The sequence below is a fragment of the Carettochelys insculpta genome, unplaced genomic scaffold (genome assembly GCF_033958435.1).
Source record: "Carettochelys insculpta isolate YL-2023 unplaced genomic scaffold, ASM3395843v1 scaffold_0035, whole genome shotgun sequence".
NCBI lineage: Eukaryota > Metazoa > Chordata > Testudines > Carettochelyidae > Carettochelys > Carettochelys insculpta.
The window spans coordinates 1,042,856-1,064,795 of record NW_027439072.1 but is presented as its reverse complement, the minus strand read 5'-3'; the positions used below and the strand labels follow the sequence as shown (position 1 = coordinate 1,064,795).

At 51.9% G+C, this 21,940-nt stretch overlaps 3 non-coding genes across 3 annotated transcripts; 2 read left to right on the top strand and 1 right to left on the bottom strand.

Moving 5' to 3' along the window:
- Window positions 1-583: 583 nt before the first annotated feature.
- TRNAA-AGC (transfer RNA alanine (anticodon AGC)) lies at window positions 584-656 on the top strand. Its single transcript has one exon. It is a non-coding gene; the product is annotated as a tRNA-Ala (tRNA).
- An 8,673-nt stretch (window positions 657-9,329) lies between these two features.
- TRNAV-AAC (transfer RNA valine (anticodon AAC)) lies at window positions 9,330-9,402 on the bottom strand. Its single transcript has one exon. It is a non-coding gene; the product is annotated as a tRNA-Val (tRNA).
- A 6,719-nt stretch (window positions 9,403-16,121) lies between these two features.
- Window positions 16,122-16,230, top strand: TRNAL-CAA (transfer RNA leucine (anticodon CAA)). Its single transcript has 2 exons — window positions 16,122-16,159; window positions 16,185-16,230. It is a non-coding gene; the product is annotated as a tRNA-Leu (tRNA).
- Window positions 16,231-21,940: the final 5,710 nt, after the last annotated feature.

Here is a 21,940-nt window from a genome sequence, read left to right as displayed (position 1 = left end):
CATACACACAACAGGGGTGGCTCTGTGAGCTGCAGAGGTCTGGAGCATGTGGTGCTTTGGCAGATGCTTCATTTCTGAGAGCAGCTGCAGAGGAGATCATGGACAGTCAGTGTCTGTGGGAGGAGGGGTTCACATTGGGGCTCTGGGGCATATTTTTATGCTTCTAATTACTGGCCACGTGTGTGATTTATTTCTAGAGCTGTTTTTGGAGTGCCCCATCTGGGTGTGTTTTCTAGCCAGAACTGTTAGAAAGCACCACCAGCAGCCCCAGGCAGTGGCATTGTGATGCAGGCAGGGATTCCCATAGAGCCCTCCCACAAGGCTGGACCTGCACAGCTCCCTTTGCGTGATGGAACCTCCCCATCCACAGCAGCCAGGCCACTTAGTCAAGAGGCCCCAAGGGCTCACCTAGATCTTGGAACTGTCACCGTGACGTTATTATCACCACTGTCGACACAGCTTGGCCAGCCAGCTGATTGGAACTGGTTTTACAAGTGTCATCTTCGGAAAGGAGTCAGGGGAGCTGCAGGGACATATGGACTCAACAATGAGGTGGCTGGGGCAGAGCATTTCATTGGCCAGAGGGGAATTAGCTCAAATGGTAGAGCGCTTGCTTAGCATGCAAGAAGTAGTGGGATCGATACCCACATTCTCCAGGGCAGAGTTTTCTTCCAAGGTAATGGCAGACCCCTCCCCACTTCCTTCTTCTTGGCTGCTCCCCAGGAAGCTCTCCATGGACAGGGGCATTTGGAGGTGCCTGTGCTCAGCTGTGGGCAAGGGCACAAAAGAGCACTTGGATCATCTTCTCTCCCACCTGCTGTGGGGATTCTGAGCAGTGAGGGAGGGGTAGCAATCTAATTCCAGAGGCCCCAGGGACCCTGCAGCTGCCTCTTGCTCCTTTCTGAAAGGGCCCTTGTGAGCTGTCACTGTGCAGGCTGGCTCGCTCAGTTGGTGTGAGTATGATTCTCCTAACACAAAGAGTGGGGTCCCAGTAAAAGGGAGGGCCAGAGCTGACAAGGTCTATTCTGTCCAGGTGGAAATGGCCGATGATCAGTAGTTTGGATCAAAATAGGAAAAAGCAAGTCAGATCACACAGGGGGATGTGGCCCCTTGTCAGAGTCTAATGTGGAGCTGTTAACACCCAGGGCAGAGAAGCTGCTTTTGGAAGGAGCCAGCAACTCCCAGTCTCTGTTTGAATCCTTGGTTGATGGAGTTAAATTTGCAAATAAATTGCAGCTCAGAGATTTCTCCCTCGATTTGATTTTTAAAATGTCTTTGTTGTAGAACTGCAACTTTCAAATCTGTTACTGAGTGTCCAGGGAGATTGAAGTGCTCTCCCACAGGTTTGTTTCCATTACTCTTTCTGATGTGTGGTTTTTGTCCATTTAGTTTTTCATATAGAGACTGTCCAGTTTGGCCAAAGTAAATACTGCAGTGGGGTATTGCTGGTGCACGATGGCATATATTATATTAGTAGATGTGCAGGTAAAGGAGCCCCTGTTGGTCTGGTTGCTGTTAGGTCCTGTGAGGATATTCGTGGTGTAGATATGCGAGAAGAACTGGCAGCAAGGTTTGTTGCAGGGCTTGGTTCCCAGTTTAGAGTTACTGTGTTGTGATCTTTAGTTGGTGGTGAGGATTTGTTTTAGGTTGGCAGGCTGTCTGTAGGCGAGGACAGGCCTGCCTCTCCAGGGCTGTGAGAGTGAAGAGTCATTGTCCAGGATGGTTTGCAGATCATGGATGATGCGTTGGAGAGGTCTAAAGTAGTGGCTGTTAGTGAGATGGCCAGTGGTGTTCTCTTGTTTTCCTTGTGAGAGCACTTGCAGCAGGTGGCTTCTGGGTACCCGTCTGGCTCTGTCAATCTGTTTCCTCACTTCCTTCAGTGGCTATTGTAGTTTGAGGAAAGCTTGGTAAAGGTCTTGTAGATGTTTGTCTCTGATGGAGCAGAGCAAATATGGTTGTGCCTTAGTGCCTTGCTGTCTACAATGGATCATGCAGTCTCCTCTGGATGGAATCTGGAGGCCTATAGATAAGCAAAGAGGTCTGTGGGTTTTCAGTATAGGGTGGTATTTAAGTGACCATCGCTTATCTGCACAGCAGATAGTGTGCAGGAAGTGGATCACTTTTGTGGACTGGTCCAGACTAAGGTTGATGGTGGGGTAGAAACTTGAAATTCTGGTGGAATTCTTCAAGAGCCTCCTTCCCAATCAATGAAGCAGTTGCAGATGTTCTTTCATTGAGCTTTCTCTGTTATTAATCTTAGCGTCTATATTTGCTGTATGGTCCTTTTATCTTTCCCAAATCCCACCTGCTGGCCTGTTAGATGTTCTTTTATTTTTTATCTCAATCTCTCCATCAGTATCATCAGCAGTAGCTTGCCTAGGTGACTTGTTAGGGCAAACCTTCTGTGCACTGCCTTTCTCGTGTATTGTCACCAGCACGGTTGTTGTCCATTCCTCAGTGGACTTTCCTTCCTTCCATGCAATCTTATATAGTCGGTGTATTTCCTGACACGTACTTTCTCTGCTGTATTTGATCATCTCTCGCATGATCTTATTTCTCGAGCATTTGTTTTTCTATAGTCGTACCACTACTCTTTCTACTTCTTTCCTTGAAATGTCAGATAAAGCTCTGCTATGTGCCCACACCTGACTCCCTGCCAGCCCCAACACTTGGGGCTGCCCAGCTTTGATGCTGTTTGGATCTTATAAGGCACCGGAGGAAGCTCAACTTGTGCTAAGTGGGGTCACACAGACCAGGCAGAGCTGTGAATGACTGAGCCCAGCAGCACCAGCTGAATCTCCCTCCAGGCAGAAGGAAGTGTGGGGAAGGCTTTGGCAAGGAGAAGTCAAGTGCAGCTGGCGTTTGTGTGGTGGGGGTTGGTTGGTTTTGTTTTTGTCTAAAACTCTGATATGTGATGTTTGTTTTTCCTCCAAAGATGAGTTTTGCAAGGCCAAGTGTTGCTCAGGGAGCAAGAAGTCTTGAGTTGAACTCCCTGATGCTCCCGCCACAGAGTGTGTTTGCTGCTCTCCCTGACTTTGTGTTCCCTACATTTCTCTTACCATCATATGCCAACAATGCCCAGATGTTTTGTATATTGGACAGACTTCTAAGTCCCTTAGACAAAGGGTTAATGGGCACACAACAGGCATCAAAACACTCCAGATCCACAAACCAGTTTGTCAACATTTTAATGGAGTGACCATTCTATTAATGACTTAAGAGTATGCATGTTACTGAAAAAAAAAAATTCCCACCATTATTCAAAGGGAAACAGCTGAGCTGTCTTTTCTACTCAAATTCGGCACATTGACACATTGTTTGAACTGGGATGGGGATTTTCTGATTCACTAAAGGGGCTTATTTGCATACTTGGCTTAATCTAATTCTTGACCTCTCCCCCACCCCCAGCTTCCACCCCTCTGCTCTGTGATTTGCAAACCTTGATCATTTTTTTCTGACTTGTCCTCCTTGATTACTATTTTAGGTTCTCCTTGCCTTTAATATCGAGTCTGTTCTGGTATGGCTATGGTCTGCAGAAGTGGGTCTGTCCCATCAAAGTTTGCCTCCTAAATTGTTTTCCTTGTCCTTAAAGCGCTACTTGACTGATTTTTGTTTTGACAGAGTGGTTTGTGACCTGTTCCAAGTGGGAAGTTGGTTTCTTCCTTCAGGACTGTGAAGAGAGCTTGGAAATGACCTTAGAAAGGTGAAGTTAGGTGCAGTACTTCTCAGAGCACTGGCTGTGTGTTCCAGGCTGATTCTGGAGTATGCCCAGTGCCTCCATTCTGATGGTGGCATGTTGCTCAAGGGGTGGGAGAGCTCCGGGGCTCAAGTCCCAGGCATGCCCTTCTTCTGCCTTTCTCTGATATCTTACCTAGACATTTGAGGGGACCGATGTCTTTTTGCATTTTTTCCCTCTGTTCATTGCTCAGCATGATGAAGCAGCCTTTTGCTACTGGATGGCTCAGCTCAGGCATTAGCTCTGTTAAGATGTTGTCCTCCCAGCGTTTATGTCCCTCCTTGTCACTGGGGCAGCACCACTTGCTGGCGGAAGCCGCATATGTCCAGCTTCCGGCTTTGCCTTTTTCCTGGATAAATTGGCATTTCCCCCTTTCTAGGCTACAGTCCTTTAATTCCCTGTCACTCCCACAGTGACCCAGGCAGTCCTCTTGTTCCCTGCCACAAGCCACATCTATGCCACCCCCTCAGTGGCTGTTGGGGGAATCCCTCCTTCTGGCTGCAGCTCAGCATGGACTCCACATGCAGCACTTCTGCGCTTTCCCTTCTCAGCTTCCACTTCTCCTTCCCTGGACTGCTTCCTGCAACTCCCCTTCATTTGTCTGTGCTGGCTATGACCCCTCAGCCCTACAAGGAGCTGCCCTTTACCTGAAGCCTCTGTCTTACCAGCTTCCATCCCTGATTTCTAGTCCCATCTGCTCCTGCTGACAATCTCTGCTCCCAGCCTCTTCCTGCAGGTGCAGCCTGGGCAGTGATTCAGCCAGACACTTAGACACTTGAATGTCACTGAAGGGGATTTCCAGAGTTCCAGAACAACCTCTGCAGAAGTGCTGGGGACCATGGCTGGCTGGGGCAGTGGTGTCCTGTGTTTATCACTTCCCTGATTCCTGGAGCTTTGAGGCCAGCAGAACTGGGGAGGAAACGGAGATTAAAGAAAACCACTGGAACTGCTGTGGAGGGCAGGTGCCCCTGGCAGGGTGCTCCTGCTGCACCTTCCTGTGGGAGGTGTGTAGAGCAGTGTGAGCTCCTGGGGGTCTGGCTTTGTGCTTTGGGAGTCTGGGTCCAGGCAAGCCCCAGCCTCACCTGGTCCAGACCCACTAGGAAGCCTGTCGCTTATGTAGAGGTAGTGACCATTAAGCCTTCCTCTGCCACATGGACTGGAGACCCGGGCTCTGGTTGGGTGTTCTTGGACAGCAAGAATTTTGGCAGTCAGGTCACCAGAGTGGGGACAGAACAAGACCCCTGTGATGAACAACATCTCCTGGGATGGAGAAAGGCTGGCCAGGCTGTGTCCAGGGCCCAAGTCCTTCTCAGTCAGGAGAAATAAATAGCCGAGCGAGGGGAAGGATGGAGATGGGCAAAGCCCCTTCCCAACAGGCTGGCCAGCCTCACCCCATGTGCATGCTGGAATCTCCTCCCATCAGGGCTCTAGATTGCTCCCTGCCAGTGAAGTACATGGTGGCAGGGCCGTCCTTACCCATATGCTGACTGCACAGCTGCATAGGGCACCTCAGCATTTCCCATTTCATTCCATTCATTGCAATGGGAGCTGGGCACCTGAGTCCCCAGTCCCAGCCCTGTGTTCTTCTGTGCTGTGTGGGCCATGCTGCCAGGGAACAGAGAGGCCCTGGGGATGCCAGAGCTGATATACAGGCTCAGAGACTCTGCGTAGACAGTCCTGTGCCTCCAGCAAATCCTCCAGGGGCTGCAGGGCTTTGGGTAGCAGCAGTATCCCTTGTGCAGCAGCGTAGATTGGGGGCATATCAAACTCTGGTTAAGCTGTCTGGTTGTGCAGTGGGGTAAAGCAGGTTCACCACCCACTGACAGCAGCTCCTGGGGGCGAGAGGAAAGTGTCTCCATGCACTCCCTGTCACTCGTAGGCACCACCCACCACTTCCTACTGGCTGTGGTTCCCCCTTCCTGGCCAATGGGAAATGCAGGGGCGATTCCTGCATTTGTGATTTCCCCCTTCACTGCCTTCCCCAGGGGCTGCAGGGGATGTGTCAGACACTAAAGAGAACAGCTGAGACTCCAAGGCCAAGCAGCAGTGCATAGAAGATCCAAAGTCTGGAGAAGTGAAGCAGGGCCAGGGTCAGTGGGAGCCACAGACTCAGAGGGCTCAAAAATTGGAAAGTACCTGAAGTGGCCATCGAGTCTAGTCCCATTTCCTCATGGCAGGACGAAGCACCATCTATAGTGGGGTGAGCAAACCTCAGGGGGCCTGAAATTTCATAAGAGGGCACAGCCCAGTCAGCTGCTGGGTCTCAGGCTCATCCGCCTCATTAAAAATGACAAAATCTGTGACTGTTTCGTTGTCTGCGTCATCATATTTATACACCGATGAATGAAGTTTTTCCGTTCTACAGACTTGTTTTCTTACACACGCCCAAATGGGCTTTTATACATATGAACATCACTGACATTTCTGTAGGTTCCGATGACATGAGACAGATTGTGGGGGAGCTGCTCATTTCAGGGATGAAAAGTGGGGACCAATGTAAAATGTTTCCTTCTTTATATTTATCCAAATTCTAAAATATCTCCAAAGATGGAGATTTTGCCCTTACCCGAGGCAATTTATTCCAGTGCTGAACTGCCCTGACAGGAAATATCTCCGAATCTCCAACCTCCCTTGCTGCAATTAAAGGGGAATTCAAGTTAACTAAAATTAAAGGGAAGGAATTTTATGATTTGTAGCTGTATTCCCAATTGGATAGATTGATTGATTGATGTTTGGTACCTATCTATCTATCTATCTATCTATTGGTCATTACTCTGGCCAGATTAGGGATTGTAGAACTCACTGCTCAAAGAATTAAATTTAAGCTTGAGAGAGAAATAAAATTGTGAAATGTGCAGACCTGAGCACAGAGTTGTTCTGCATGTGAATTATGATACAGACCCACAAGTGTGAACTTTCGGTCCTTTCCCTTCCTGTCTCTGCGTTAATGTCCTCCAAACACCCTAGAGGTGTGGGGCTTTCTCTAGCCCTGGGCGCCTCCCAGTTCAGACCAAGTGCCTGTCTGGTGTGCGCTTTGGTGCCACACTCCCGACTGCACCATACAGGAGGCCTGTGATCTTCAGAGGCGTCAGATGAGATGATCTCTGCAAAGAGCCTGTGGCACAGAGCAGCCTCTGGTGTTCCCATGTTCACAGCCCCAGAGTAGAGAATGGTCATGGCCGGGCTGTGCTGTGTTCACAGCCCCACACCCCCAGCGCCAGAACAGGGACCATCCACCCTTACCATCCAAGTGATCCAGCACAGAGTTTGAGCTTGTGCTGGACATCCCCTCCTACAGCTCCAGCCGGACATCTGCCCAATGATCATTCCCAGACCATGGCGGTGAACTGTCAGGCACGAACATCACAGGGCACACGCCCCCAGGGCATGACCCCCACATGCCAGGGCCCGGGCACACCGCAGCCCATGGAGAAGACCACGGCCACCAGCGCCCTCACCCTCGGAAAGTCCCATGTGCCCCATGGCCTCCCATGTAAATAGTTAGTGTGTATAGTTATCCCCCCATTGTACATAGTTAGTTATGCTGGTGGTTGTTATGTTCCATGCTCAGATGTGAGCTTTTAGGTTGTTTAACAAGGAATCAGTTTCATTTTTCACACACCCTCCTCAATGTGTTTTGTGTGGGGCTGGTGAGCAGGTGGTGGGGGCAATGTGTGTGTGTGGTGGGGCTGGTGTGCGGGTGATGGGGGCAGTGAGTGAGTGGTGGGTACAGTTTGCAGGTAGTGGTGGGAGTGTGCGGGGGGCGTGCAATGGGTTACCCTGGGTGGTGCTCACTTGATCCCCCCGCGCCCCCAATTAAAGTACTCCCACAGGGACTCTCAGACATGGACCCAGTCTTGCTGATGGCTAGGGGCAGCAGCCCAGCTCACCTCTCCTCCTTTGGGCACCTGGAGGTGCAGCTGCTGGTACTGACACATCCATGGGATGGCTCTAACGCCACAGAGCACCTCAGGACAGCTTAAGAAGATGGGAGGACCATTACTATATGTGGCCAGAGGACTTCCATAAACAGCCCCCTCCCCCCCCCCACCAGGCTCCTCCCCTCCACCAAACCCGCCCCCCCCAAAGCACCAGGCATGCTGAGGTCAGCATCACAAGGTGGTAGAAAATTGGGCAATCCCCAAATGGGGCCTCTTAACAGTGGGGCTCCTTTTAGCTGTGGGGCAGGAGAGATGTCCCAAAGGGGCATTCCCCAGTTTTTGAGATGCACAGAAGAACTCAGGGCTACCCAGGGTGGCACAGTTGAATGGAGACCTGCCTGAGGGCCTGTTGCTGGTGCTGTGGAAGAATCTATTGCAGTCGGGGCAGAGAAACATTCATTCCCCCTGGGTAACTATCTGCTCTTTTCCCAGCTGTGCACTGCCCAGCCCAGGAGCTGGGAGAGACCAGAGCCCCTGATTCAGCCTTGGGAACAGGCCCTTCCTTAGATGCAGCTGCCCATGTCACTGGCTGCAGCTCAGCCAGGGCTGCCCCCACCTTGCCCCCATGTCTGGCTGGGGCACTGAACCCCTGCACCCTGGCTGCAGGGGACTGAGGTGAGTGTAGCACTGTTGGTCTGACACTGGAGATGGGCTGGGCCCTGTCAGGCAAATGAAATTTTCTCATCCCCGGGAGCCAGAGCTCAGCTCAGCCTCACAGAGTTGAACTGTGCTTGGAGTCTGCCCAGCGCAGGAGCTGGGAGGCAGCCGGCTCAGCTGTGCTAGAAGTAGCATCACACAATAGGACTGGAACTCAACAAAGCTCAGCAGGATGGTGCCTATAAAGGCTCAGTGAGGATGGGATTCAAACCCTGCGGAGCACAATGGATTAGCCGTCCATCCCCTTCACCACTCGGCCGCCTCACCCAACGTGCCTGGAACTTTTTCATATGTCCCAACTTCAGCCCTGCCAGGAAGTCTGGCCGGGGACACAGGACGTGCAGGTTTGGCCCAACAGGGCTACGCTCACTCCTGTCCCCTGCAGTGCTGCTTCCTGGGGCGAGCAGGGCCCTGTGGTGCCCTGGCCTGGGAGCAGCACAGCCCGGCCATGACCATTCTCTACTCTGGGGCTGGGCCCTGCCCCAGCTCTGTGCATGTGTCCCTGCTGGGTGGGTCCAGAGCAGGGCCATGGGCAGGGTCTGCAGCCTTTGTGTCTCCTCCTGACACGCTCTGCTCCTTTCCAGCTGCTCTGTTAGCACAGCAGCTCCAGCTGGATTGGCCCCTTCTCTGCCAGGCCTGTCTGTGAGGTAGGGAGCTGATGGGAGGCAGGTTCAGGAGCAGGCTGTGGCTGGGAGGGAACACGTGGGATAGGGCAGGGGCACTGGCCTGGCACAGTTTCGGTTGGAGGAGGGGCAAAGATAGTTCTGTGGTTCCCAGCCAGTGAAATCAGTGAGGGAAAACCCTTCAAGTACGTGCCAGGAGAGAGCTTCTGTGCACGAGCAGCAATGCATCTGCTGGGCTCCCCTCCTGGACAACAGGGTCTGGTTCAACTTCTTCTGTCACATGGGTGTTGGGCTTGTCAGAGAGAGAGGCTACAGGAGAAAGAGATGAGCCCTCAGGGGCATAAGAGAAAGCGAGACAAACAGAGATGCTCGTGCTTCTGCCTGGTTTTGAACAAGGGACCTTTTGCGTGTTAGGCAAATGTGATAACCACTACACTACAGAAGTTCAATTTGCCCCTGGGTGCTATCTTGCCCTCCACTAAATTGCATCTTCAAGCCACTGCTTCCCCTCCATATGTGGATGGGGGACCTAATAGAAATTGAGGGGAGTCCTTTACCAGCTCAGCTGCTGGAGGAGAGGGAAGCAGCTGCACTCACAACTGGGACTTTCTATATCAGCTCTTCCAGAATTGAAGTCCCAAGTGGTTATGCAAATGAGACATGCAATATTTAAGACTGTACCTCATTTGCATTTCCCATTGGCCACATTTCCATGCCACTTCCAAAAGGGCTGGGCAGTGGAGCCACAGCCTCCCTGTGTAGATGCTCCACAGGACTTTTTGAAAGAGCTGCGGCTTTTTTGGAAAAAAACTCTCTCGTGCAGACATAGCCGTGGGGAAGAAAGTAGAACAGCAGAGCCAGGCTCCAGCTGAAACATTTGCAACAGCTTATAACAAAGAAATGTGTGTGTGCATAACAGACCACGAGAATTCTTTTAACAACTACAGAACATACAAATGGTTAAACACCAGTTTTATTCTCTCTCCTCACACTTGCTTAAGAAAAGTAAATCTCAGCACACTGAAAGGTCTATTGAAAGATCCTTGAAAGAGCTATTTACTTGGGCCATGGCTACAATTTTGAAAGGGAAACACTAATGAGGCTCTGCCATGCCACAGGAGCACCAGCAGCTCTGCCGACATCATGGAAATCATCAACATGTACTTTGCAGATCATATCTAACAGGCACAACACCACATCCTGTCTGCAAGCAGTGGCCACCACCAGGTGCCCCATGAAGGGTCAGCAACAAGACACCACTTGGGAACTGAAGCCAGGATCCCCTGCTTACAAAGCAGGTGCTTTAACCAGCTAAACCTTGGAGCTCACCTCCAACCAAGTGCTCCTGTCTGCCCACACCTGACTCCCACCAGCCCCACCTGGGCCTGCTTCGCTCTGCTGGAGTTTAGATGCTGTCAGACAGAGGAGCTGGGGAAGTTTAACTCCCAAGGGGGGTGACTCTTTGCACAGGTCTGCGCTAGAGAATTAGGTGGTGTCTCTCAGGGGTGTAAGAAACTGTCCCCCACCTCTGGAAGAAAACAGACCTACTCCAGTGCTCAGATTGTCATGGCAACCACAGGGCTTTTATGGTCCACATTGGTTGGGGAAGGTCCTTGGGCAGTGAAGACCCAGAGGACAGGTGTCCTGTGACTGCTGTACTGGGGAGACTGTGGTCAGCGCTGGAAGCTCCCTAGAAATGGGGAACTGGCGACATCTGAAAGATTAGGTAATCACAGCCCATGACGCAGGTTAACCTTTGTTTTAAACAGAAATCTTTAAGGCCAAGGAGGCCGGGGTCCAGCAGCTTTCGAACCCAAATGGGCTGTTTCTTTGCAGGGGGCAAAATGTAGGAAATGGAAGGCGGCACTGGAGAAGCTTAGCTCCTGGCTTGACACTGCCTTGGAAAAGAAGGAAAAAAGACCCCACTTCTGTTGGAGAATGTGGGCATTTATCCCAAAGTCTCTCACATGCTTAGTGAGCGCTCTACCAATTCAGCAAATTACCCTGTGTCTGTGCATAATTTCTGACTCACCGATCTTATTCCAGAGGCCAAAACATCCCTGTGGCCGCCCATGGCTGCAGCTAAGGGACGCAAAGGCTGTGTTTGCACAGCAGTGTTGTTCCTGAATAAGCGGTTCCAGAAGAGGTATTCCAGAGTTGTTGATTCCGATGTAGCGCAGCTGCACACAACGTGGAGTTTGAAATGCTGCTCTGCTATTTTGACATTCAGCATCTACAAACAATGGAGCCTGTTTTGAATCTCCTGTTTTAAAATAGCTATTTGAACTAGCTAGAACCATGATCCCAGGAGATGCCCAGCCAAGACTCTGCTCTCTCTCTCTCTCTGTCTCCTTTGAGCTCCTGGCCTTAGGCAGGAAAAGTCTCTTCTTGTCCTCAGTTGTAGAGGGGAAAATTTGATATTTCTATCACCCTCAGAGAGCAGAAGAGGATTTTCTTCTCTTCAGTTCTATCCCCACATGCCCCAAGAGGACAGAAAACAACCCTTCGCCAGCTCACTGTCCTCCTCAGCACTCTGTCGTGTTATGTCTTTCCACATCAGCTCCATTTGTGCCCTGGACCTATAAATGACCTTCACATAGCCAGGAAAGGAGGAGCTCTGAATTTGAGTTATTCACTTATATCAGGCTCCGCCTAATATTGACCTTCCCCCCGACCCCTCCACTCTCTGATTTGCTCACCTTGATTATCTTTTTCTGATTTGTCCTCCTTGCTTATTGTTTTTGGTTCTCTGTGTATGAAATATTGAGTCTGTTCTGGTCTGGCTATGGTCTGAAGAAGTGGGTCTGTCACACGAAAGCTAACCTCATAAATCATTTTGCTAATCTTTAAAGTGCTACTTGACGGCTTTTTGTTTTGACAAGGATAAGGGTTTGAACACTCTGCCACTTGAGCTAACTCCTCTGCCTGGGAGCAACTCTTAACCCACTCACCTTGTTCCTGAGCCCATAATGGGCCTTTCTCTGCCCCTGAATCAGTTCTGAAAGGGCCACTTCTAAAGCATTTTTCAGGTGACCTGAAACTAGCTAGCTTAACTGTTTGGTTCCTTGCAGTAATAACACCAAATTGGTGGGTTTAAGTCGGCTTGGGTCACTTGGTAGATAGAGTCCAATGTTCTCACTTAGCTCACAGGTGTAAGCAGGCAACAGAAGCTGGTGGGAATGTCCATTTCAAAGATTTGTGGAAGTGTAGACTCGGCCAATCAGAGCTCCCATCAACCACCTATTTAGTAAATATGTGCATAGAAGAATGCCAGGCCTCAGTTCTGCAAGCAGGCGGTTCCCACTTCGTCCAAATGACAAAGCACCTCCCAACGTTAGGTGAGGGTGATTGTGTATAACAACAAGTTCTGCTGAAGAACACCAGTTTGGTGTTGAAAAAGATGCTCTACTGTGGTCTGCCTGAGCAACTCATCAAACATTAAAGAGAACTGGGACTGACAGTTCCCCTTTCTCACCACTGTCAGGCTGCCCAGGTGCTCTGTGACTGCAAACTCAAGGTACTGTCTGTCCCTTCTTTTGGTATTCTGGTCTCCAAAGGGAGGTGTGGGTTGAAATCCCACTCTTAACATCAGTTCTATTCTCTGAATGCTCTGCTGGCCTCATTTCAATGTCTCTGCTAACATTGCACCAGCCCTTGCTGTGGGTTTCTGGTAGACGAGTGTCACGACTGAAGCACAATTCAGGTGCAAACTTCATGGAAAAGTGATGGAGATCCTCTCATTTCTGCACTGCAGGCACCCAGTCATGTAGCCAGCACCTGTACTGGGCACCTATTTTCTGCTCTGAGAACTACACTAATGCCAGGTTTGTAGTACACCAAAGGAGATTTTGCCTCTGTGGGTCACTTGCCCACCTGGCAGTTGTGCCCTGGGATAGCTGTTTGGTGTCGGCCTGTGGCCAGAACAATTCTATGCAAGGGGGAGGGAGCCCCACACCTTTCTGTGGTACTTGTGGTACCCGAGTGGGAGAAAGGGAAAGATGCTCAGTCCTGCCCTACACCGCTCACACAGGGGATGGGAACTGTGGTGGGAGTGGCAAGAGCCTCAAGGGGCTCAGAAAGAGCTACAGGTGGTAACTCGACCCTGTGACTGTCTAACATGAATGAGGGTAAATAGGGGTGCCAGGCTGGTCCAGGGCTGCTCTGAGGATGCCCATTGACTATTTCCTCTCCCACCTAGTGGGAAAGGGAACAGCTGTGCCTAGGAGGTTGCATTTGAAAGAGGAAGTCAGGGCCAGGGACTGCCTTAGCTGAGAGAAAGTGGTGATGCCCATGTGAGCTATGTACCTAAGAGGGAGACAGACCTGGAGCAGGTAGGAGTTAGTTGCAGGTGGGTCATTTCAGTGGTAGAGAAATTCTGTTCCTCTATCTCAGTTTTCATTCTTTTTTTTGGAAAGTCCTCGAATCCTTATTGCTTCTAAAATAACCTCCAGAATATGAAACTAGTATAAACGATGCAGCAGAGTCTGAGTTTTCAGAGAGGGGTGAACCTGCTCATTCATCTCAATGAGGTGTTGACTTGGAAACCAAATCACAACTCATGAAATGACAGTATTAGTGATTTAATTGCTGATTCTCCAGCTCATGTCTGCTTCCATTGATGCTGGATGTAGCGGCAGGTATTCTGGCACAGCACAGTGAGGAGTCCAAGCCTATTAACCCAAGTGTAAAGCGTCCCTTGCAAAAAAATGAGGCGAGAGGAAGAAGAAATTCATTCCCTGTTTCGTACCAAGATTCTCATGTTCTTCCTGAGCACGAAGCCTTCCTGGGCAGGTTTAGCACTGCACAGGCACAAGGTTCTGGAGTTGGGGTGACAGCAGTGGGGTCTGTTCCTGTGGGATCTCTGTCTGTGGGTAGGAGAGCAGAAACGGCAGCTACTGGTCCAAGGTCATGTGTGTTGGGAGCAGATGAGCTCAGGAGCCGCAGCAGGCTGGGGTCTCTCCATCAAAAGCATATTGCAGCAGGTGGTGATTGTGTTCCCCCTATTCCAGGGAACATGGGTCGTGTTAATGTCGTGCTCAGGGCAGTGGAGGTAGGGGGATAGAGAGGGTATGAGGGGACACCCAGCAGAGGTCTAGGACAGCGGGTGAGGCGCAGAAGGGTCTGAGAGTTCTCTGTTTGACCCTTTTTCCCCAAGGGTTGACCTGGTGCCTGTAATTCTTCCTGCCTGCATTGTCCACCCAAATGCTCCCTCACAGGGCATGTTTTGCAGCTCAAGCCACAGAGGGAGGTGTAATTGTCACCAGCTCAGGCTAAGGGAGATGCTAAACTGTGGTCCCAAGCCATGTAAGTCTGGGGCTTAGCTGGGCAGTGGCAGTCACTGGAGTAGGGGGTGGAGAGCCATGAGCAGCAGGTGGGCAGGCCTGGGGGTAATACAGGAGAGAACAGCAGAACGGCAGGCTGGTGGGAGGCGAGGCGAGAGCAGGAGGCAGACTGCAGCGGAAGAGGCAGAGCAGGGATGGGAAGAGGTGAGCTGGGAGTGAGGGGAGAGCACAGGTGGGACCTCAGAGGGAGGAGGCTGAGCAATGTATCTGGAGGGGATATGGGCACAGTGAGCAAACCAGTGCCTCCCCCATACTTCTACAGAGCTCCAAGTGCTCACATGAAGCCTCCACTTCTCGGGACCTTCCTGCCTTGGCACCAGCTGTATGGGAAGAAGGGGCTTTTGAAGTCCGGGGGTCCTTTAGAAAGGCCCCGTTTACATGGGCAGGGTGCGTTTGGAATGTGGCACTTTTGAATCACTCGTGGACACCTCTATGCTAATGGGGAGCTGCATATTCATGGCAGCACCTCATTCGCATCTGCAAAAATCCCTTATTACCTTTCCCCTTTTGAAAGGAGGGGGCAGTGGAGACAGGCCCTGTTTGTGCCTCTCCTAAGTGCTGTGGGAACAACCTCTGGCACGCAGAGAATCCATTCCTGGTCTTGCAGAATGGTTTCCTGTTTTGTTGAAGGAATCCCAGTTGGTAAGAAGGAAATGTTGAGTGGATGTGAACATTGTTGGTTGGAAGGTTTGGTTGAGTTTTGTCTCCTCAGGAGAAGTGCAAACTGGGGAAGCTATTGCACCATTGCTATTGATGAAGTTTTTAAAAGTTCCTGGTGCCCTTTGCTTTCCCGTTCTTCAAAGGGAAAGTGGCTGATGCACTGGCTTCTGAGAAGACTTTAGAAAAGTATCCAAAATGTCTCAGGAGGTATTTTCTGCAGCTTGACACTTATCACATTTACTTAACAAATAAGTAGTCACTTGTTCAAAACCAGACAGAAACCGTCCTGCTTTCTCTTGTTGTTTCTTCTGTGGGATCAGCTAATTTCTGAAAGAATCCTGAAGAGCTCTGTTTTCTTCCTCATTGCTCTTTTTCCTTTCATGAAACTTTAACACTTGAGGGATAGTGGGGAATAAGAGCCAAAAAGAGGTCCCGTCGCTTGAGCGCTTGATTGCCACATATTTAACAAATATGAGCATGGAAGAATTCCAACCCTCAGACTGCGTCAAAGAAAGCGAGTTCTTCTGAAAGATTTTTTGAATGAAGGGGGCTCTTTCGAAAGAACCCATGGATTGTCTCCACTCAAAAACCATTCTTTTGAAAGGAAATTGAAAGAATGTGTTGCTCCTTTTGAAATCAGTCTTCCTTTCCTGTTTCAGGAACAGCACCTCCTTTCCAAAGCTTCTTTTGAAACAAAATGTGCATCACCGCTTTGCAGGGCCCGTCTTTTGAAAGAACCGTCTTCATTCAGGATCCCTGGTCCATTCTTTCGAAAGAGCGGGGGCTGTGTGGATGCTCGCTTTTGAAAGAGCAGATCACTCTTTTGATAGTCTTCTTTGTGTGTGGACGCACTCTTTGAAAGAAGTTCTTTTGGATGAGATCTTCTGGAGGGCTTCTTTCAAAGAATCTCTGTGGAGTACCCATAGCCTCAGCGTGGCAAACTGGCAGTTCCTCCTTCATCCATTTCTTTTCAGCTAATGGCCAAGTACCTCCCAGCATTAGATCATATTGGGGTGATTACGTATGAAAGCCAGCTGAGCTGGAGAATGGCTCTTTGCTGTTGAAAGATTTGTGCTGCAGATGAGTACAGAATGAATTGAGCCTGCCTGGCTCATCAAATATTAAGCAAAACTAGCATAAAGAGAGTAGCCCTTTCAGTTGTGTCAGGATGGCCGAGTGGTCTAAGGCGCCAGACTCAAGGTACTGTCTTTCCTTCACCTGGGGGTTCTGGTCTCCTGAAGGAGGCATGGGTTCAAATCCCATTCCTGACATCACTTTCATTTTCTACATGCCAAACTGGCCTCCAGAGGCTCCTGGAAAGAACTGACCTGTCAGCATACTTCCACTGGCTGGAGTCTACCAAGCCTTGCTTTGGATTTCTGTTAGAGCAGTACCAAGACAGGCATAACTCAGACATGAACTTGGTGGGCAAGTGATGGTGAACCTGCAGTGTCAGTTTGACACTTGGAAGTTGCTGTTGGAGGAATATGTCTATTTGGGAAAGGATCCTGAGTCCTTATCCCAGCCATGTGCCTGGGCACAAAGAGCAATGGCCCCTGCATGAGGTGTGTCATAGGGATAAGAGTTATCCCTGCAAAAAGCACCACACTGGTGAAGGAAAAGACTTCTCTGTGTTTAGGCAGCTGACATTCAGCTGTATTGAATTCAATAAGCCAACAGATGAGCCGAACTGGACACCAGTAAGGCCAGGTCCAGCAAGGCTGCTTGATGCAGCTAACTCGAGTATTTTATACCCTCCCACAAACAAGTCCAGGGCCAGAAGCAATTAGTTCGAGAAACATCAGTTATTTTCAGAGAGAAAACCGTTCTCAGCAAGGAGGAAGAGGCACTAGGGAGCAAGAGCCCCAAACGCAAGGAGTTCAGTGAGGCATTCCACTGAGCTCACCCTCCCTGCCAGGCCCAAACAGGTGAGGGAAAGTTCAAGCTCTTGTGCACATGCAGAAATAAGAAACAAGAAACGGCGTCGATCTAAGGTGGCTTCCACAGCACCTCAGAAAAGAAAACGGCTGAGACGTGACCCAACCAACCCGGCCGCACACCCAGCTCAGCATCCCCAGCTGGCCGCCCCCAAACTCCCAGCGAGGCCCAGCACACAATGAACAGCCCTCCCTTGGCCTGGCTGGACACCCACAGACATTGTTCCCTCCAGCCTTTTCCACCCATGTGTGCAATAAATTTTAGATGCTCTGAACTACGCACCAATGTGCACCACCAACAGAAACAAAAGCCTCAGTGGTGAGCGCTCTGCTAATCAGCTGGGCAACACTCGAGTCTCTCCGAGCAGTCACACAAGGGCACAGATAACAGGGAACCCAGCCACAGACACAGCACCGCACCCAGCCCTGCCCTGATTTGCCTCACTGCCGGGCACAGGGGCTCAGCTCCCTGGGATGCACTGAGTGAGGCAGCCGACTGGCGGGAGGGGTCCGATGCCCTCACAGCTGCAGGGCAGGTCACCCACCTGCCCCTGAGCTCAGCCCGTGCTGGAGGCAGCCGGACAGCTTAAGCAGAACACAGTGTCAGATGGGGCGGGGGGGCTCCTGAGTGCTGCTTCCCAGCCGTGTGCGTCAGCCATGGCCCTGACTTCCTCTTATAATCCAGCCTCCTGGTCAGAGCTGTTCCCGTTCCCTCCACGGGGAGGGGAGATGGTCAAGGTGCTCTCCTGTGCCATTGCATATGGCTGAGCACAGAGAGCCCCAGACCCCCACCAGTCCCGTGCGCTGGGAGCCAGGTGGTTGTTTGAATTCTGTGTTGCTGAAGACGTCAGGCCTGGGCCCTCTGATTATTTACATGTCTCTGGCTTAACAGCTGGCAGGGCCGTTCAGCTGTGATGGTGGAGTGGTTAAGGTGTTGGACTAGACCTCCAATAGGGTTTTCCCTGGGCATGTTCCAATCCTGCTCACAGCGAGGCCTGTGTTAGCCACACTCCTACCCTGGCAATGCAAGGAGGCACTCTGAGCACAGCCTGAGCTTGCCACACAAAGGTGTCTGTGCCTGGGGCAAATGCTGAGGCTGTGGTGCAGTTGCTGCTCCAGACACACACTGGCTGCTGCTGTTTGGGGGAGCCTCTCCACCGTACCGCTTGCTGGAGGACCGAGGTGCAGACAGGTTTGAAGGAGGCGGCTGGGAGGTTTGAGTATCTCTGTGGAAAGCTGGTCCCAGGTGGGAGGGCCTGTGACGGAGAGAGCAGGAAACGTGTGTGTGGCTGATCCAAGAGGCGATGGAGGCTGGGGTGAGGCTGACAGGAGGTGGGACCTGAATGGGGGTAGCAGTAGTGCAGGGCGGTCGCTCACGAAGGGCCAGGTGAGTGCAGAGCTGCAGCCTGTGTTTGAGGAGGTGAGAAGTGGGAGTCAGCGGAGGCTGCAAGGACAGGGGAGCTGTGTGAGCAGCAGGCCAGGAGAAGGCCCATTTTGCAAACGCTGCGCTAACGGAGCAGCTGCAAAGGAGCAGAGAGTGTCCGGGGAGACACAAGAGCTGCAAACCCTGCCCAGGGCCGCCCATAGCCCCTGTCTGTACCCGTCCAGCAGGGACACATGGACAGAGCTGGTGCAGGACCCAGCCCCAGAGCGGAGCCTGCCCATGTCCGGACTGTGCTGCTCCCAGGGCAGGGCACTGCAGCTGGGGTTTTGTTCTCAGTGGAAGCAGGGGAAGAGGGAGCTTTGGTCTGGGCCTTGCCCAAGGTCCTTCCATCAGGGTTTTCCTTTCCACTGCACAGAGGCTCTGGGTGCAGTGGGGTGAGTGGCAACTTGGGAAGGGTTGAAACAGCTCCCCCTCCGCCCCAAGCCCTGCCCTCGCCTCTGGCTTTACCCCTTTCCTGCACCTGCCCCACGTGCCAGTGGGAACAAGGTTTGGGCTCCAGGCCCTGTGTGTGTCTCTGCGCCCTCAGGACGTTCTCCCACCCTTGGGGTTTGTCCCCTCACTCCCTGTGCACAGCCCCATGTGCTCCCCACTGGCACTTTCTCAGGAGCTCCCCACACTGCATTTAGTGCAGCCAGGGGCCATATTCTGCCTGGGCTGTTGTGCCGGTGGGGAAGTGCCCAGCTCCCAGGGCAGCAGGAGCAAACGGCACTTTCAACAGCCTTTCTCTGGGCACTGCTGAGCAGGGACCCCAGGGGTTCCAGGGAGGGACAGCCACATGGACACCTGCCTCAGGCCCTGTGGCTGGTGCTGCAGACTGATCTATTGCTCTCGGTGTCAGACAGAGGGGAGTGTGACATTCATCTCTACAGGCAATGTCTGCCCCTTTCCCAGCCCAGCCCAGCACCTGGGAGAGACCAGAACCCCTGAGCCAGCACTGGGGACAGGCCCTTCTCTTTGAGGCAGCTGCCCATGTGAGTGGCTGCAGCTGAGCCAGGGCTGCCCCCACCTTACCCCCATGTGTGGCTGGGGCACTGCACCCCAGCTGTGTTTGGGGCCATGCTCACCCCAGGAAGCCGCACTGCAGTGGACAGGAGTGAGTGTAGCCCTGTGGGGCCAAACCTGATGTCCTGTGTCCCCGGCTGACCAGCCAGTGGCAGAAAGGTTCCTGGCAGCATTCACTTTGGTGAATATAAAAGGCTCATAGAGGTATCAGGTGAGGTGGCTGAGTGGTGAAGGTGATAGACTACAAATCCATTGTGCCCTGCATATTATGCAACCCTTCTAACAATGGCAGGTGCTTGCCAGAACAGCCGGGTTCAACTGCTGGGGGGTTTCCTTGTCAAGGACACAACCAATCAGCTCAAGCCCCCACCCAGTGGCCTGGGACAATTTCAGCCCACTTGCTGGGTGCCTGTAAGGCGGTTCTCCCCACCGCCCCCCCGCACCAGCACATAGTCTGAGATAGAAACAGCTTATTTAATAGCAATGACCATAATGTACCCCAAGGTTACAGTGACAGATGCCGTGTGTCTAAGCAAAGAAGAGACAAACCCCTTTACCCAGATCCCATCCCCATACGCTGTAGAACCAAGTCTCTTGCTGGGTCTCTTGGCCCTTTACCCCACACACAGTTTCAGGGTGTACCTCCTGCGGTGCATCCCGAACCCAGAGCCCATAGATACGTCACAGGGGCAGTACGAGCTGCCCACTTGTCTGCAGCCTCCCACTGGCTGCCCCTCCTACAGGCCAGCCAGCCACCCACCGGTTGCGGTCATCCGCACTCTTCCTACATGCCATCCACCATCATCCACCGCTACGCCTACCAGCCAGCCACCTGCCAGTCAGCATTGTCCCTCCCTCACCAATCACACTGCTGGGGATTGCCCTGAAGTAGAAACCTGTGATTTCAGCTCTATGTGATCTTAGCTGCTACTTTGCAACTTCAGCTCTTAATACCTCCAGAAGGGCTTCATGAACACCCTAGCACCCAACTCTTTGTTGCAACAGGTAGTAACAGCCAGACCAAACCAGACCTACAGCTTTACGACAGACAGACAGACAGACAGACAGACAGACCCAATCAGCAAGCAAGCCAACTAACCTAATTAGTACCGCTCCTCAGATGTTGACAATGCTTTAAATCAGGGAGCCCTTCATTATCAATGTCTTTTGCAGCTGTGGCAACTGCTCTGTCCACTACAACAACCCAGAGCATTGGTGAGATCTCACAACTCCCACACTGAGTGTCAGCTTAAATTGTGATTTTACAACAACGTGTTTCCAATAGACCGAATCTCATGGCTGACTTGCGACCCATTAGGCTTTGCCTGAAAGGTATCACACACGCGCACCTTTGCACTCTCATGCAGATGGCCTCTGGGGGACACATTCCTCCCAGCCTCAGTAACCTTGTGTTCCTGCTGCCACATTCCCTACACAGAGGTTCAAATCCCATTATCATTGAATCTTTATAGTCACCAGCCTGCTGAGGTTTGTTGAGTTCCAGCCTCTGTGTGTGATGTTGCTTCCTACACACCCCCTCCCTCTGCCTGCTGCCTCCCAGCTTCTCTGCTGGCCACAGGAAAAGCACAGACCAACTCTGGGAGGCTGAGCTGAGCTCCGGCTGCCAGAGGTGGGGGAGGGATGATTTCATTTGCCTGACAGGGCCCAGCTTGTCTCCAATGGCAGCCCAACAGTGCTGTGCTCATCTCAGTCCCCTGCAGTGCTGCTGCCAGGACCTCAGCAGGGCCCCAAACACAACCAGTGGTGCAGTGCTCTGGCAAAGAGGAGGCAGTCCTGGCTCAGGGGCAGCCAATGACAGGGGAAGGGCACCTCCCCAAGGCTTCATATGGTGCTCTGGTCTCTCCTAGCTCCTGGGCTGGGCAGTGCACATGTGGGAAAGGAGCAGATACTTGAGCAGGGGGAATGAATGGTGCTCTGCCATGGACAGTAATAGCTCCATCTACAGCCCAAGTCACAGGGCATGAGGCAGGTCTCCTTTCAACTGTGCTACCCTGTACAGATCCTGAGTTCTTCTGTGCTTCTCAGCAGCTGGGGAAAAGCCTCTTTGGGACTTATCTCCTGCCCCACAGCTGACAGGAGCCCCACAGTTAAGAGGACCCTCTTGGGGAGTGGCTGATTTTCTGTCCCATTTTGATGCTGGCTGCAGAGCACGTGCTGCTTTGCTGGTGGGAGCAGCCAGGCTCTGTGATCTTTAGGGAAGTCCTCTAGCCACAAGCAGTCATGGCCCTCCCCTCCTCTTGTGCTGGCCTTGGGTGCTCTGGAGCATTAGAGCATCCCATGGAGGTGTCAGAACTAGCAGCCCCTGCTCCAAGGGCCCAGAGGGGGACAGATGAGTTGGGCTCTAGCCTGGAACTCTTCCTCTCACCTGCTGTCCCCTGACTTTCTTAGCCTGCTCTGGATGGTCCTTCCTTTAAATGCCACGTGTGCAATAGGAATTGCCTGGCAGCTCCAGGTGCTGGCAACAATTGTGTGGCAATCAGGAGAAGCTGTGAAAAACATAACCTCAGTCCTCAGGGATCTCTTCACAAACTGGTAAGTTCCAGGGCCCCAACCTATTGCAGCCATGTTGGTGACTCA